The 19,140-nt window shown below is 39.6% G+C and overlaps 1 pseudogene; it reads left to right on the plus strand.

Moving 5' to 3' along the window:
• The window catches only part of LOC118547672 (small ribosomal subunit protein eS26 pseudogene), a 37,584-nt pseudogene extending 18,863 nt beyond the window's left edge, over positions 1-18,721 (plus strand).
• Positions 18,722-19,140: the final 419 nt, after the last annotated feature.

Consider the following 19,140-nt stretch of genomic DNA (forward strand, 5'->3'; position numbering starts at 1 on the left):
CATAAACAACTCAGATATCTTTTACAGGGAGATTATTTCTAAAACAATAAATCTTTTGCCTGATACTTGTTCAAACATGAACTCAAACCGCCTGAACCATTTATCAGATATCGTCTTTTGGTATGATTTCTTTCTTAATCCTTGAAAAATCGTACTACAATTCTATGTGTGGCCAGAACACCTTAAACAAGGTTGCCAATCATTAATTAAATGCCAGTTATTTAAATTTTAATACCTGTGATAACTTTTACCATCTATTTGAACATTCATCTAAATATAGTAGTTCAGGCCAAAAAGAAGACAAGAAAAACTTTTCACCTGAATAATCCACATTATCTCTCACGAGTAATCTCATCTCAATAACCATCCATTTCCTGGAAATTACTGTCACTGTATTAGAAGCAGTTTCTTGAAGAAAAAAATGAAGTTCCGTGTACTGTACTGATTACATCTATTTTTCTGATCTCGTCATGGCTCTTAGACCGTGTCACCTTGGTGGCAATGTAACTTGTTGGATAATTTTTATGATAGATATATTTTACTCAAGGGCCATTCAAATATTTAAAAATAAATTTCTCTTGAAGAGAAAAATCTATTCTGGACTTCAGATAGGATAATTCTCCTGCACTCCTTAAATAGTAAGGTGCGTCATCAGAAGCAAAGCACCAAACACTTAGGGTCCCTACAGAAATATCATTTTGTTTGTTCAGCTGCACATAACCTCACATATCTCAGTCCCATGCATGCTGGGTATTTTTAGTAACCGCTCAAGTTGCTTATCTCTCTTTAGCGTATTCTTTCATAACCCTAAGAAACTTCTGCCACTCTAAAAATTTATTCCCATTTTGCTTATAGCCAGTGAGGAAGTCATCATTTCTCCATGGATTTCCATTAAAGGAATTTAGATAAGAGAATGAGATCATATTAGCAATGCAGGAATCACTGCGGTCAGCAGCCACAAGGATAAACATGGTGGTAACCACCCAAAGCCAATGTGGGAGTCGGAATGGCTGGACCAGTGAGGCACGTTGTTCTGCTGCAGGATGTCTTGATTCTGACATTGTGGTCAGTGTTAAAGACAAGAGTGAGTAAGGGCCATGGTGTATTTGTATCAGTATATCCAAAATATTTAGGTGCTTTCTAGATTCAAAAAAAAAAAGTTTGTACTACTAAATAATTTTTCATCAAGCCTCAACTTTCATTCCAGGAACACAAGGAGAAGGTTGCTATATTTGTTCTTTTTTTTTTCTCACCTATAAATAAGGAAGGCAGGTGTTTAAACAGCAATGTCTGAGATCTGAATTCAATTCTAGAAGGATTTTTAGACTGATCAGTTAAATATAGAGATAATTTACTGGGTGAGGTTGTAAACTTCCCAAGTAGTATGGCTTTAAGATCCTGAGCTGTCATTAGAAAACAACTATTTACTTTGGACTTAAAAATAATTGCTTTAAAAAAACTTGGATCCAGAAACTTCAACATGTCTCTTTCATTGGTATTAACAGTCTGTCTAATATTATAGTAACAAGCATGGCCTCTGGAGCCAGAGTACCTGAGTGCAAATCCCAGGACTGCCATTTATGAGCTTGGCCAAGTTATTTATGAGCTGGGTCAAGTTAACCTTTCAGTGACTCAGTTTCCTGATCTGTAAAAGTATCTGCCTCAAAAAATTGTTGTAAAAATTAGATGTGTGAATTTAATGCTCCTGGCATATGGTGAGCACTAACTGTGATTGCTGCTATTAGTCTTATTGCACATCTGATATTTTACTTCTTATCAGGATAAAATGCTTTGTTTAAATTTGATTTTCTTAATGTCTTTACAGAAATAGGCTACTATAGAAACCTGGCATAGAGGCAAAGACAGATACACTATTAAATTTTGTTATTCCTTACCCACTCACTTTATGTATCCATTCATTTATTCATCTATTCATCTGGCATGTATTGAACACGTATTATGGACCTTGTATAGTGCAAGACTCTGAGGACACAAAGATAAATAAAATACAACCATCAGAGAAGAAGAGAGAGTCATATATGTTACCAAGCACATTAATGTCTCAGGTCTATGGTAGAAGAATGAAGAGCACAGTGGAGGTGTGCGTGAGGGAAAGACAAACTTCACCCTGGGGAAGGAAGGGTTAGGAAAATCTCCATTGAGGAAGGGATGCCTGAGCTGGGTACTGAAAGAAGAGCAAAGTTCATCTGGGTCTGAGTTAGAGGGCAGAATATTACACGTAAAGAAGGACGTGAGGACAACCTCAGTGGGTAAACAGAGCCCTTCCAGCAACCTAGTGGAAAAAACTGACACAGATTTTTCCACATGCTAGATAAAATAGCATAAGAAACAATAGCCAAGCTTGAAAAAAGGAAAACAGCCCATAGTTTCAAGAAATGAAGGGGACAACCCAATGCAGAGTAGTAAATGAAACTGATATAGCAACTTCTCAGGGGTTGTTAGCCCTCCTTAGAGAGGCTGAGTGTTTCCAGCAGGAAAAAGAGAAGAATACAGCCCATGTGAGGTAGAGAGTTGGAACTGAGATCTCTGCACTTAGCTGGGCCCATCTAGGAAAAGGGAACTAAGAAAATTCTCCCCACCAGCCTGGAGAAGTAGCAAGAAAACTTGCCATCTGCCTGGAACTCAGGGTGGGGAAAAATTGAAAACCCCACACCTAAGGCACATTTGCATATAAGCGTCCAATTTATATTTTCCCCATCAAAATCCCATGCTAAGACATTAACATAAAGCTGGTCTGAGACCCATGAAACCACTGGATAACTGGCGAAACAGGTATTTCCACCACGGAGGGCACTACTCCCATGGGGGAAAAATCAACCCCTACTGAAGATGATCTCACAATGAAATATATTAAAAAATCACACACACACACACACACACACACACACACACACACACACAGACTCTTGGAAACAATCCACCATTGTGAGAGAGAGTCAGTAAACATTACAAATGGAAAATTCACATTACAAAAACTAGATATAATAGATGTGAACAAGACTATAAAATAAGTGAAGTTTAAATAATCAAGGAGATAAAAGTGGGAATAGAAACAACAGTGAAAGAACAAGATGATGATGAAAAAAAGACAAAGAACAGAGGTTAATATAATGCAGCATGGTTCACTTAGATATTACTTGGAGCTCAGAATCTCTACAGTGGCAGGTGGGGTGGGGGGCAAAGGTGTGGGGAAATATGGGGAGAGAATGGAGAAGAGACATCAAGAGATAAGTCCTGGGATGCCTGGGTGGCACAGTCGGTTAAGCATTGGACACTTTTCAGCTCAGGTCATGATCTCAGGGTTGTGAGATGGAGCCCCGCATCAGGCTCTGTGCTCAGCACAGAGACTGCTTAAAATTCTCTCTCCCTCTGCCCCTCCACCCTGCTATCTCTCTGTCTCTGTCTCTGTCTCTCTCTCAAATAAGTGAATCTTTAAAAAAGAGAGAGAGAGATAAGTCCTGGAAGGTAGACAGGATCAAGTTATGTAGGGTCCTGTGTCATCCTAAAAAGTTTAACTTTATCCCTCAGCAAGGAGAAGATATTAAAGAGTTTTAATCAAGAAAGTGATGAATAGATTTGTTTGAAGATGTTCTCTTTGGCAGTACTTGGAAAATGAGTGAAAGGAGACAAGAATGGAAAATGGAGACCACTTGAGATTTTTTTTTACACTAGACCAGATGTCTTTAATTCCAAGTTGCATTTATAGGCTAAGGAACATTCAACTGCTCTTATCAGAGTTCTAAATTTTGATTGCCCTACAAACATCAGCAGAGTTCCAGAAGCTACAGGACTGCATGGAGCATATTTGCTGTCAGATGGTGCAAATGTTGGGGATACAAAGGTGAACAAAACATGGGCTCTGTTTTTCTCTCCTCCAAGTGCTCATAAACTAGCAGGAGAATCAGACATGTAAATAGATAATTACACAATGTGATGTATATAAGAGAGGAATGAACAGAACGGGGGAGGCTGGGGCAGAGGAATGTTGACAAAGGGATTACAGAGAAAGGGACATTTGAGTTGAAGCCTGAAGGAAGAGTGAAAACATTCAATGCAGGAAGAATTTTGTAACCTCAATGACTCATGAATATAATAGCAATATGATGAAAATTCAGGAACCACTTTCCATAAACTTCATATCTTGATGATATTCTGACATGAGTCATCATGTGGTATAAGAGAAGAATAAAACTTGATCCTTAGAGAGCTTTTGATTTAATAAAAATTCCTTATTTTGGTATAACGGAATAATTTCACAAGCCTTACACACATTCACTTATCCCTACAATAACTCTGCAAGGTTGGTCTTATTCTACCCACTTTGAGATGAAGAAATTTTTTTAATAGAAAAGTAATTAAAAACAAGACTAATACACAAGAAATAACAAATGTTAGCAGCCAAGCAGAATGTGTAATGATGGTAGTGGGTCCACATTTGTTCCATCTCACAGGGAAATTCCCAACTATTCTGATCCATCTAGGCTAGGACACCATGGTTTTCTTTCCCACTTCCTGTTTTGACAAGTTGACTGTATGGTGGCAGAATATGCCACCCCCAAATACGTCACTCTGGCATAAAGATTATTTTGAGTTAAAGGCAAATGAGAGGAAGTAGATGTAAGAAAAGCTCTCTGCCCTCTCCTATTTGCCTAAAAGAAGGACATAAACTTACAAAGGACCTGCCTCCTCCAAGAGAACAAGAAGTTAAGAGTTAATCACAGAGATGACTTTAGACCCTTATCAGCCTGGAGATGGCACCAGAGCAAACTACATCATGAACCTTGATAGAACTAGCGTTATCTACCATTAGTTTCCCATTTATCTGCATTCCCACAATTTGCTGCCATGAAAATTCAAAAGTCCTTTTTCTTTGTCTTGTCACTTTTCTAAAAATATATTGTTCCTTTGCTAAGAGGCTATATAAGCCCAAGTTCTAACCAAACCTTTGAGTTACTCACCTCTGAGTGCTCCCATATGTAAGCATGATGCACATGTTAATAAACTTCTATTTGTTTTTCTTTTTTTTATATCAGACATGTTTTAATCAGAGAGGTAAAAGAAAGTCTTCTCATTTGAATTAAATAAACTATTCAACTGCTAGATGACTTTTACTGGCTTAAATTTTACATATTTTGTGTTTTGTTCATTAAAAAAACAAGGATTTATAGGGGCACCTGGTTGGCTCAGTTGGTTAAGTGTCAGACTCTTGATTTTGGCTCAGGTCATGCTCTCAGGGTGGTGAGATCGAACCTCACCTCCAGCTCCGTGCTGGACCTGGAGCCTGCCTAAGATTCTCTCTCTCCCTCTGCACCCGCCCCCCCCATGCTCTCTCTCTCTCTCTCTCTCAAAAAAAAAAAAAAAAAAAAAAAACAAGGACTTATTTAAAGTTTTAAAATGTGCTAATATGAGGCTGTACTAGCGTGTGCAAATATTTAATATACAACTATAATATTTTCTTCAAATGTTCTGTATACATACTTGATAGCAATCCAACCCACTACAACCAACCGTTACGATATGCATGGCCACCTTGACCTGGTCTCATGGAGCCTTTCCTGGCAAAGCACAAAAGACCCTTTTTTTTTTTTTTTCCCAAACTGAAACTCCCTTCAGTGAAAATGCTGGAGCTCACAGCCAATCCCAGCACAGCCAATCCCAGACTAATGTAAAAGTCATATTTTCCATGCCCCTGGACCATTTCATTTGTTACTGAAAAAGTTCTTGTGGATCACAAAACAGAGAAACCACTAGTGCTGGAGGCAGGATTAGTCAGTCTTTGAATATATAAGTTTAATATGGTCTCTCTTATGAAAAAAGCCTGGAAGAGGTTAGAGATGAATTATTCACTCTCATTTCCTCATAAATAATGCTCTGTATTCTCATTTAAAATTTTAAACCCTGGCAGAGTAGCTCTGGCCCCAGTTGGAGGCCAATCATGCAGCTGCCCCTCTGCTATATGGCCCTGGTCACTTCCACTCACAGGCCCATACGGGCCACATGGGCTTCCCCCTCTTGAGCTTGGGTGGCTAGTGCCTTTGTCCCTGTGCAGTAAGAGGTGAGAGCATCCAGGCCCACAGCTATGCTCTCCACCTCCTCCATGGGGGAGTGATGGGGGAAACCTACCCCAGAAGACCTGCAACCCCCACTGCCACCAGGACCAAGGGCTGCCCACAAGCTATTTTTCTCTTATTAATGTGTCTTTCATCTACCCAATTTATAGGGCCTCAGCCAGAGAACCTAGGAGAGTAGTAGGAAAAAATATTTTCTCTCCCCTGCAAGTATTCCACCTTTGTCCAGGGCACAAATAAAGGCCCAGTACTTTTAGATGGTGGGTTTTCCATGGGCAGTAACCATTTGTTCCTAAGAGCAAGTGGTTCCTGAGGGCAAATGGATCTCAAACTAATTATGGTGCTGACTCCCTCTATATCCTGGTCCTTCCTTCACTTCCCTGGCTCCATTCGGGCAAGTCTGTCCCTCCACACCTTCCTTTCACAGCCCCGTTGCCCTTCCTCTGTCCTTCTCACAGCCTCAGCCCCAAACTTATGAGGTGTTTATAAGTAAGCATCTGAAAATGCTTGCATTGGTGTTTGATTAAAGTCTGGGGATTCCCCGGAGTTCAAGTGAAGGTAAAACACAGAAAGAAGGGGAAATACACAGAAATCAGATTAATATTCAAGCTAACTCTGCCATATGTGCTATAGCCTAAAGAGGCAATTGGAGTTCAGAGGAGGCACAGCTAATTTAAATGTAGGATATGTGCCAAGGCCAGAGCTGGTTTGAGATGGAAAAGAGGCTTTAGAGAGGAAAAAGAAGTTTACACATTTGAGAACTGAATGGGATCCTAGAGATCTTGGAGTCTGTTCTCCTGCCACCCCCACGCCTTAATCTTAGCAGAGAGCCATATAAGCCAAGATCCAGCTTGGACCACGTGGAGCCCTGTGAGAGACAGACCTACCAGAGAACATCATTAATGTCAAGAAACAGTGGGAGAACAGGAGGACACAGAGAAACATAATCTGTGAATAATGAGCTTCCTCTGACAAGCAGAGCGAGTATTACAATTTTATTAAGTACATAATTCCTGCCCATTAAAAAGTCCATTGTCTTGATGACCTGGGAGACACTAGGGGAACAGATTGTTCTTTAAAATGTACTATTTGCTTGAACAGCCAATATTAATTGTTTCTTCCCACTCACAAGTACATTAAACCCAGTGGGATTTAAATTGCTTTCTCTTAGTGAGGAAGCTTCCTCTTGGTTTTAAATTATACGTCTTTGCTTGGACATTATATCCTTAGGCCACTAGCAAACTACTGAGAAGACTATTATTCCACCATAATATACTCTCATTCAAATATGTAAAAATACTTTGAGTTCTGGGGAAAAATAGCCATGTACAAATAAACTCTAAGTGTAGAATTAAGTGAGGTCAGTAAACCATTCTTAGTTGAGTACGAGAGCTGGCAAACTAGATCCCTGAGGCCAAATCTGTGTGCCACTTGTTTTTGTAAATAAAGTTGCATTGGAACACAGCCACACCCAATCATTTATGTATTATCAACTTTCCTGCTATAATGGCAGACTTGAGAAGTTGTGAAAGAGACTGGATGGAGTGCAAAGTGTAAAATATTTACTATCTGGCCATCTACCAAGAGTTTGCCAACTCCGGGTTAGTCTTAGTTCTGTTACTGCAAAATGTGATTCAGAATACATCCCAATCCTACCTAGTTCCCTCTATCTAATAAACATTTATTGAGCAACCTACTATTTGGTAGACACCGAAGTAGACGCTAGGAGGGGGCGAGAAGGGGGGAATTACAAAGATGAATAAGACAAGACTCCTGCCAAGCAAGGGGTAACATGAGTAATTTCAAGGTGTGTTCAATACAGAGATAAAAGTGTGCTCTGACGCTATGAAGCCAAAATAGGAGAACTTACCGGAAACTGGAGAAGGCGTTCTGGAGACATCAGGCTGCAGCCAAGTGACAAAGAACGAGTAGCAGCTAGCCGATGGGAAGGGCTAAAAGGAAACCGGAGGACTTAAGAGCCTGTGCTGGCTGTCCAAAGCCAACATTTGGCTCTTCCTTTTTGCATTTCTGCTGTAACAATCTTTGTGGAGATAATGCACACACCAGGCCAGGAGACAGGGAACGTTACAGAGTTCCCATAGTTCACTTCACAAGGACTTGCAATTTAAAGACTGAAGGAAACAATTAAAAGCTTTACTGTTAACCCTGTGTCAAATGAAGTCTTTGTCTCCATGAAATTCTAGTCATGCTTTTTAAAGCCACTTAGAACTTACTGATTAATAATTCTACTTGTAAAAAATATAAACATATTTTTTTAACATGTAAAAATCTGGGGAATCGCCACTATGCAACAGGTGATGAAATAAAGCTTTTTTGGTCTCATTTTTGGCTGCACCCCCAAAACCAATTCAATGAGTTCAATAACCCCCGAGAAAAAATTCTATGTAAACTTGTCTGGATGGTGTGAATTGAAGAGAACAGAAAAGGTCTGTATCTTCTCCACCAGCTCCCGTCCTGCCTTCAATTGCAGCCCTTTGAGGCACTCCTGTAGGTTAGCACAGCTAATTTCCAAAGGCCATGTACTGTTTAGGAGTGCACATCTGATACCTGAAAGGTATCACACATTAATGTCTTTCCTTTTACTGAGAACCTAGTGGGAATTATTTTTTCTGACTACTTACTAAAAAGTAAAACCTAAGGGCCTAGGACAAAAGACCACAAATCTTGTCAGGGTTTAGGAGAGCAGGAAATATCCTGAGCATAAGACACTGCACTGGAAGATTTAAATGAATTGTATGTTTAAAAAAAAAGAGGGCCAGAGGGATGCCTGGGTGGCTCAGTCGGTTAAGTGTTGGACTCTTGATTTTTGGCTCAGGTCATGATCTCAGGGTCATGGGATTGAGCCCTGTGTGGGGCTCTGTGCTCAGGACGGAGTCTGCTTGCAAGATTCTCTCCCTCTGCCCCTCGACCCCCCACTACCCTCCACCCCGTGCGCATGAGTGCATACACACACATACACACACACACACACAAGCGCACCCACTCTCTCTCTCAAATAAATAAATCTTTAAAAAAAAAAAAAGGCCAGAGAACAAATAGGAAGTATAAAGATTGAGCACTGGGGCACCTGGGTGGCTCAGTTGGTTGAGCGACTGCCTTCGGCTCAGGTCATGATCCTGGAGTCCCGGGATCGAGTCCCACATCGGGCTCCCTGCTCAGCAGGGAGTCTGCTTCTCCCCCTGACCCTTGCCCCCCTCTCATGCTGTTTCTCTCTCTCTCTCTCTCAAATAAATAAATAAAATCTTTAAAAAAAAAAAAAAAAGATTGAGGACTTGTTTTTCCATATGTAGGATCTGTGAATGTGTGCCTGGTTTGTGTGTTTGTGTTTCTATGTTTGGCAGGGGTAGGGGTTTCAGAGGGAAGAAAGTCGGGATAGTACCAAAAAGAGGAAAGAACAGGTGGGCAGAGGTTATCAGAGATAAACTTTCCCACATTCCAATTTTGCTTAGCCATTTTTTAAAATCATCTTAATTCTATAGGTAAAGTGTAATATGCAAAACCTGGTGAAGGTCTTTCCACATACTAGTATACACAATGTCAACTATTTGGAGGTGATTTGTGGTCAACAGGAGATGAATATTGGTATTTTTCCATTTTGAGCATCATCCCTGAGGTCTTTTTTAGTGTATTTATATTCCTTGCTTTTTATAAATCTTGTGCGTCCAAATTTTGAGATTGCTTCCACCAGATGCCAATTAATTCTCTCAGTTCAGTGAGGTTATCATGGTACACTCTATCTCAAGCCCTAAAGGGAAGCATTAGAACATCTGTGCATGATTCTCTAAGGGATGACTCGAAACTTACCTATACCACCTCCCTGCAGCTTCTATACAGTAGGAGTAAGAAGATTATTAAGGATACATTTATATGTTAGTCTTGCCTCCCAACGGAGAGTGGGAGGAGGGCTTCTCTCCTTTTCTCAAGCTGTCTTAACTCAGGCTGCTGTAACAAAAATATCATAGACTGGGTGGTTTAAACAACAGACACTGATTTCTCACAGCTTTGGAGGCTGTGAACTCCAAGATCAAGTTGCCAGCCAGTTCAGCTCCTGATGAGAGCTTTCTTCCTGGGTTTGTTATCACAAGCAAGTTCTCGCCTGTCTCTTCTTATAAGGGCTCCATCCCCACGATGTAATCACCTCCCAAAGGTCCTATCTCCTAATACCATCACACTGGGGTTTGGGGCTTCAACATATGAATCTGGGGGAAGGCACATTTAGTACATAGCACATGCCAAATGGTTCTTCAAAAGAACCACTGTAGGGACTGGCACACCTGTGGGCTGAACTTTCGAGTACCTGCAAACAAGATCTGTGAGACAAATATGCAGGAAAGGAGAGCTGACAGAGGGCTTAAAAGAGGATTGTTTTCCACTTTGGTCCCTAATACGTCCAGCCTGTTCAAAAATTGATTCTTTGTCTAAAGCATAATTATCAAGTAATGAAACTGGTTTTCCTATGTGGTCTATAATCCAATCTTGAACAAAGGCCCAATGAAAGGACGATGTTTTAAGAAACACAATTAGTATTACATTTAAAATAAGGAAAGAGCTCACAGGGGGCTTCTTAGCAGACCACTCGTGCTAGTTCATGATCTCCAATCTTCCCTGGTGGTGCTGGCATGTAGGCAGTGTATACACCTAAAAATTGGGTCCTTTGGGGCACCTGGGTGGCTCAGTTGTTAAGCGTCTGCCTTCGGCTCAGGTCATGATCCCAGGGTCCTGGGATGGAGCCCCGCATCAGGCTCCCTGCTTGGCGGGAAGTCTGCTTCGCCCTCTCCCACTCCCCCTGCTTGTGTTCCCTCTCTCGCTGTGTGTCTCTCTCTGTCAGATAAATAAACAAAATCTTTTAAAAAATAAATAAATAAATAAATTAAATAAAAGTTGGGTCCTTTACTTAGCTTAGTCTCAAATTTCAAATGCCAGTCAGAAAAGGATAAATCAAAGGACTTGATAAAGTCACTCAGAATTAATAGAAATAGGGGCGCCCGGGTGGCTCAGCAGTTAAGCTGTCCAACTCTTGGTTTTAGCTCAGGTCATGATCTCATGGGTCATGAGACTGAGCCCTGCCTCAGTCTCCACCCTCAGCACGGAGTCTACTTGAAGACTCTCTCCCTCTGCCCCTTCTTGGACTTGCACACACATGAGCGCACTCTCACTCTGTCTAAAATAAATAAATAAATCTTTTTTAAAAAAAACATAATATAAATAAAAAGAGAAAATGGCAAACCTACAGCATCAGCAGTGATTTCTCTTCACTGTGCTCAGGTTTTCCTTGGTCCTTTTTTTGTATACCAGTCAAACCCTCCCCATAGACTACAGATGTGAGGGTTATCTTGGACTTTATGTCAAGCATTTCTATCACTTGGACAACATTGTCTAGTGGACCACTTAATGTCATTATTTTCAAGAAAATATCTCTAAGCAATGGCATTGCAAAATATTATAAAATTTGTTCTCATCTGAGGTACAAAATGGTTTTTTTCTAAATCTGTGACCTAGAAAATAACATTAAGAAATAAAAATATTGCTGTAAATTTTAAATTCACAATGGAAAGAAAATATTCCTAGAACTGAATTGTCTAACACAATAGTCACTGACCACTGTAACTACTTGTTTTTTTTAATTAATTTATTTATTTTAGAGAGAGAGAGTGTGTGTGCATGGGGGGCTGACAGAGGAAGAAGGAGAGAGAATCCAAGTAGACTCCCCACTGACTGCAGAGCCCCATGAGGGGCTGGATCTCACAACCCTGAGATCATGACCTGAACTGAAATTAAGAGTCTGAACATATTTGAAGTTTAACCAACTGAGCCACCCAAGTGCCCCCCACTGTAGCTCTTTAAATTTAAATCAAAGTAAAAATAAATAAATATTCAGCTTCTCCACCCTATTAGCCGTGTTTCAAGTGTTCAAGAGCTACATGTGGCTATGGCTACCATTTTGGACCACGTAAATATGGAGCACTGTCATCATTACAGAAAGCAATATTGGACAACGCTATTCTAGAGTTTAGAGCCAATCATTTTTGACACTGACAAAACAACTCCTGTTTTCTCTGCATGACTAAATTCTTAATATTTTAATCCTCAGTGAATTTGAACTTTTGTAAAGTATGAAGGTATGTGATATCAGAGGCTTGTAAGAACAAATTATTATTCCTCATTTTAGAGACAGACCTAATTCCCTTAATAACTTTATTTTAAAACAGCCTTATTAGGGTCAAAGGATAGGCAAAAATCCAGAGTTGCAACACTTTTTCCTAGAAGCTTAATGTCTTTCAGATTTCTTGCAAACCATAATAATTCAGCACTGGGGAATTTAAAATGTTAAGTTAGTGACCTCATACATTTAGCTGGTTCTCTGAGGCTTTCATGGTTTCTCTGCTAAACACGGAATGCACTTCTTTGTATCACATTCTTTTCCCATATTTGCAATTCTCACTTCCTTTTTACATGATACGTGTTTTAAAATATTAAGGCTACTCTATTCACTGACATGAATAGATATGTGTGCAAGGGTTGAAGAAAAGAGAACTTTCCGGAACATTTTTGGAATTCTGTTATCTTACAGGCTAATAAACTTAGAGACCTGGTATTTGCTTAGAACAAGGACTATTATGAGTTTTGAATGTTTTAGATTTCACTATACAGCTCTTCTTCCCCACAAAAGAACAAATGAGTAAATCTTTGTCAGAATTTAAATTTTCCTCTCACTGCTTCCTCTGGAAATACTTGGAGGACGGGGTCATCAAAACCTACATTCATTGTCTAATGAAAACGTAGTCAAATCTCAGATATTTTAGCTAAGGTCTAGCCCAAATATGTTATTTAATCTGCCTTCAGTGGAAAAAAAAAACTGATATTTAACCTATAGATTCTCATTGTTATTTTATTTTATTTTATTTATTTTTTTGAGGGAGAGATAGAGTGTGTGTGTGCCCAGAGCAGGAGGGGCAGAGAAGAGGGAGAAAGAAACTCAAGCAGACTGCACTGAGCAGGGAGCCTGACGCTGGGCTCATCCCAGGATCCTGAGAACATGACCTGAGCTGAAATCAAGAGTCGGCCACTTAATTGACTGAACCGCCCAGGCGCCCCTTGTATAATGTTTATTGTGGCTACCACTGCATGGTTCTGACAGTCAGACGTCTGAAAATAAATTATTGTGATAAAGAATGTTATTTTTAATATATGCAGAATTTATATTTTTAACTCTTAGGAACTTTTTTAAATGGAAGGAGATCATTAACACACTCCCCACCCTTTCCTACAATTAAAGAAAGACTTAGAGAGACCGACTTTAGAAAACTAATTAATAGTGTTCCACAATTTAGGGAATGTTATTAATTTTCAAAAGTTTACTATGATCCTCACAGAATTTTCCCAGACCCAGCCATAATGTTGGTATAAAACAAACCACATAGGATATTGGAATTCAGAGAAGGGTAAGAGAAACAAAAGTTTGCATAAAAATAATGGCAAAGATTTTGAATTTCCGGAAAGGGAAGCATCCCAAGGAATTCTGGATGGAGTAGGCAGTGAGAAAAGGAAATAACAGGGGAAAATGCTGTAATCAGTGCTTTTCAGACTTAAAAATGCATGGGAATCACACCTCACCCAAATGAAGCTTTTGATGAAACAAATCTAGATTAGGGCCTGAGACTCTGCATTTCTAAAAGGCTCCCAGGTTTTGAGTAATAAAGCCACGGTAGATTCAACTACTAACATCAGGACATAATTCACATTTACACTGATGCTTTGTTGTCTAAGATTGGCCCTCAAATAGTTCCCCTCATTTGATCATAAATGAATGAAATCGAACTCTGTGAAATATCTGGTCTTGTACATCAACTCAATCTTCTACACCTGTCCCTCCCAAGCTGGATAGCATTAGATATGCCAGTAGTACAAACGTTCCAGGCTCAAAGAAGTTTGGAAAATGTTGAGTCAAACACAGATAAGTTTCTCTACTGTAAGACTCTCAGAGCCTTTAACACATTGTACATTATGAATCTTCAAGAGAGAGAATTGACCACACATAATGCTTTCTTCCTAAACTATTAATACTTCCTGGAGAAACTTGTCTACAAGGTGAATAATGATGTATTGACAAGTTCTGAAGTCTCAGTGATTCTTAAGTTCATAGATACTACTTTGGTCAGTGTAACTGGTGACCTATACTTAAGGGAAAGAGTTTTCAAAGATGGTCAAGGCAACGGGTCAGAAATTATGATGACCTTTATACGAGTCAATCAGACGGAGCTAAACAGAGAATACTAGTGTAGAAAACACTGGAAAGAGCATGATGCTGAGAATGTACAGAAGGCATGTTATAGAAGTAAGATGTTTGAAAACCACCCTTTCATATGGCACAGCATAGCTGTACCCTCTAAAGAAATGATAGTGGCAAACAGGACAGACTAGTCCTCTGTGTACTGAACAGAAACAGAATGGCTCATCATAAGTAAGAGCAGAAGTGCCCCACCCAGAGACACAGTTTAAAGAGAAGTTTTCCAGTCATGCCATACAGTGCCTTGTGATCACTGCCTTTGCATGCAAGGAGCAAGAGGAAATGTTTTCCAGCATAAGATCTGTGAAGACTCATCTCCTCTCTGTCTGCCATAACAACTGGGAGAGATCTTCTAACTGTATAAAATATGTGAAACCCAAAGCTTCAAGAAATACTTCTCTGACATCTCTTTAAACTGGTTATGTTGAAATAAATAGTAGATTGAAGTTTTGCCTAGAGCAAAGAAGCTTCAACCAAACTGACTTTCTCTTTTACACAAATGTAGAATTGGATGATTCCCAACTTCAGGAGGAAGTAACAAATATACTCTTATGATAAGTGAATTGCCCTGATATCAAAGATCCTTCTCATGAACCTGGGATGTAATGGTTCTCAAAATGTAATTATATCCGAATCACCTGGAGAGCTTATTAAAACAGATTCTTGGGACCCACCCTGGAGTTTCTGATTCAGTTGGACTGGGATGGAGCCTGAGGATTTGCATTTCTAACAAGTTTTCAGGTGATGCCCCCACTGGCGGCCCAAGATCCACACTTTAAAGAACACTGCTGGAATGGAAGGAGTCTTAGTGATCACTTGGGCCATTCCCTTTCCCTCACAGATGAAGAGTCTGGGTCACATAAAAGAAATTATCTCCAAAGGTGGGGTCATAAACAGCCCCCTTGACCACATGTCTGTGTGCCATTCCTGTGCCCTCCACTCCTGCGTCAGGAAAAACTGTGAAAGACTTTGATGGGGGTCAAAAAAGATGACCACGTGTCCTGTCCATCTACCCTTCTTTTTTTTTTTTTCCAAGCCAAACTGTATGTCCATCTACCCTTCTAATGCATCTTTGCTTTCACTGTCTTTCAGCTATTTTACAACTCTGAAAGTGGTAGAAAACTGATCATAATGCAAATGATTGTTTTCTGAAGAAATGCGAGTGAATTGGGATCTGCAAAATACAATTGGTTGTTGGGCTGTCAGTACTAACCAAATATACATCATACGTAAACCTAGACAGTATTCTCAAATGCCTGTGTATGCATGTGTGTTCTTTCAATACCCTCTTGAATTTGTAACAACTTGTAATGAGTTAAATAAATGAGTTAAATAAAATCTTTGGCATGTGCTTATTTAATATTTGTATTGATTTGAGTATCATGATTTTACCTTTAAAAAAAATTGTCTTTTAACCTCCTAAAAAAAAGAAAAGGAAAGAGTGCTTTTTGAATGGCAGAATAAGGACTTACAAAAATCTGCAGTAAAACTCGGGCAAATGTCAAAATTAATTTTTCCATATTCTGGACATTAACTAAAGAATTACAAAATTCCAAATCATGTTTATCAAGAAAAATGGCTGAATCTTGGTAAGAACCACCTTCCCCTCCCCAGCTTCATGGTAGCCTTGAGGACCAAAAACTGTGATAGCCATGCAAACCAGCAGTCTAACTGAAGAGGGTAGGATGGGTTTGGAACTTCCCAAAATCCCCATAATTGTCAACATTTGACCAGCTTATGGCAAGTTTATTGAAAATCCCCATTCTCAAGACATGTCTATATTTGACCTGACTCAGAACATGCTCTGTACCAACATCCTTGATTCTAGGGAATTTGAAAGAAAAAAAAAAAATCAGTGACAATTGTTTTAACATTGCAGCTGCCTGAGATGATGTTACTAAATGGGGCTAATCAAAACACCTAAAAAGAACAGGGGAAGGCAAAGTCTGTAAGGGACTTTGAAAAGCTCACAGGCTTTCTTGGAAATCTAGAAGAACATGTGCAGGGCTGTGTGCATACACAGAAAAGACTTAAGAAGGTCCTAATCTCTCATCTCTAGCTTGCCTTGAGGCTCTGCACAAGCTAAGGCCAGCAAGATCACTGAAGATATAGGCCAACACACAAAGGCTGGGAAAGTTATTGGTTCAAAGCATTTATGGAAATCTCTGTCTAATCATTAGCTGACCACCAAGCTAACCAGGCAGAGACTTCAATGGCCACATATCACAAATAACACAGGATTTACAGAAAGAGTGCTGGAAAGTCACTAAACAAATGAATAAACAAACAGCAACAATACAACAAAAACAAAAGACAGCAACAACAACAAACCCTGGGGAAAGCATCTGTTTTCCAGAGTTGCCACAGTATATTGTTTAGAGCAGAAAAATATGAGACACACAAAGAAACAGGAATGTATAGCCCAGGCAAAAGAAAACAACCAGTCAATTATCCCTAACAAAGTCCAGACTTTGGACTTCTTAAACAAAGAGTTTAAATTACCTGATGAACTAAAGGAAACTATATTTAAAGAATTAAAGGAAAGTATGAGAATAATTCAAAACACAATCAAGAAAACAATTCCATTTACAAAAGAAAAAAATTAGAAATAAATTTTTTAAAACACAAGATTTATATACTGCAAATCTACAAAATGTCAGTGAAAGAAATTAAAGAATACCTAAATAAATGGAAAAACATCCCATATTCATGGATCAGAAGGCACTATTATTGTTAAGATGGCAATATTCCACAAATTGGTCTATTCATTCAACCCAATCCCCCTCAAAGTGCCAGCTGTTATTTTTTTGCAGAATTTGACAGGTTGATCTTAAAATTTATATGGAAACACAATATCCAAAGCAGTCTTCAAAAAGATTAAGGAACTTGTAGGATTTTTTTTCCCCCTGAGAGAATGCAAGCATGCACAGGCCAGAGGAGGTGGGGAGGTGGGGGGGGCAGGGACAGAGGGTGAGGGAGAGAGAGAATCTTTTTTTTATTATTATTATGTTATGTTAGTCACTATACAGTATATCATTAGTTTTTGATGTAGTGTTCCACAATTCATTGTTTGCGTATAACACCCAGTGCTCCATGCAGTACATGCCCTCCTTAATACCCATCACCGGGCTAGCCCCTCCCCCTCCCCCCTCCCCTCTAAAACCCTCAGTTTGTTTCTCAGAGTCCATAGTCTCTCATGGTTCATCTCTCCCTCCAATTTCCCCCCCTTCATTTTTCCCTTCCTTCTCCTAATGTCCTCCATGCTATTCCTTATGTTCCACATATAAGTGAAACCATATGATAATTGACTTTCTCTGCTTGACTTATTTCACTTAGCATAATCTCCTCCAGTCCCATCCATGTTGTTGTAAAAGTTGGGTATTCATCCTTTCTGATGGCTGAGTAATATTCCATTGTATATATGGACCACATCTTCTTTATCCATTCATCTGTTGAAGGGCATCTCAGCTCTTTCCAGTTTGGCTATTGCAGACATTGTTGCTAAGAACATTGGGGTGCATATGGCCCTTCTTTTCACTACATCTGTGTCTTTGGGGTAAATACCCAATAGTGCAATTGCTGGATCATAGGGTAGCTCTATTTTTAATTTTCTGAGGAACCTCCACACTGTTTTCCAATGTGACTGTACCAACTTGCATTCCCACCAACAGTGTAAGAGGGTTCCCCTTTCTCCACAACTGGAGAGAGAGAATCTTAAGCAGACTCCAGGTCCAGTGCAGAGCCCAACACAGGGCTCCATCTCATAACCTTGAGATCATGCCTGAACCAAAATTAAGAGTCAGATGCTTAACTGACTGAGCCACCCAGGCACCCCAAACTTGTAGGATTTAGACTTCCCAGTTTCAAAATTATTTATTACAAAGCTACAGTAATAAAGTCATAAAGACAATTATGTACTGGTATAATTCAATGGATAAACAATAATCTTTTCACTCTCTTGGGTCCTTGCTTCTAAGATAACCAAGAAAAGAAGGAATAATGGCCATGCCAGAAAGGGCTCTGGCCAAGTGCAGGCTGTTTGCTGCACCAACTCTGCCTGTTGTGTGCCCAAGGGTAAGGCCATTAAGAAGTTCATTATTCATAACATAGTAGAGGCCACTGCCTTCAGAGACATTTCCATAGCAAGTGTCTTTGATGCCTATATGCTTCCTAAGCTGTGTATGAATCTACATCACTGTGTGAACTGTGCCATTCACACAAGGTAGTCAGGAATTGCTCTCATGAAGCATGGAAGGACCAAACACCCCCACTCTGATTTAGACCCAAAGGTGCTACCCCACAACTTCCATCAAAGCCCATGTAAGGAGCTAAGTCCTTAAGGACTAAAGAAAAACTGTTCTTTAGTTAGACAAAAAATAAAATGAAGAACCAGCTTTAAACACACACACATACACAACAACAATAATCTTTTCAACAAATAGTGTTGGAACAACTGATGCAAAAGAATAAAATTGAACCCCCTACCTCACACCATATATAAAATTAACTATATGGTTTACAAATATTACCTCCCATTCTGCAAGCTGTCTTTTCATTTCATTGAACATGTCCCTGGTAATCAAACTGGAAAGCCAAATGTGTCTTCCCCACAGAAACAATACTATATATATGTCAGCCACGTGGGGGTGGGATATGCTTGGGTGAGCTAATCTAGGAGCAATTTTAGAGGATGTGTAAGAAATGGCAACTGCATTCCCACTTCCAAACAACTAGCTTATAAGC

Source organism: Halichoerus grypus, chromosome 1 (assembly GCF_964656455.1).
Source record: "Halichoerus grypus chromosome 1, mHalGry1.hap1.1, whole genome shotgun sequence".
NCBI classification, from domain to species: domain Eukaryota; kingdom Metazoa; phylum Chordata; class Mammalia; order Carnivora; family Phocidae; genus Halichoerus; species Halichoerus grypus.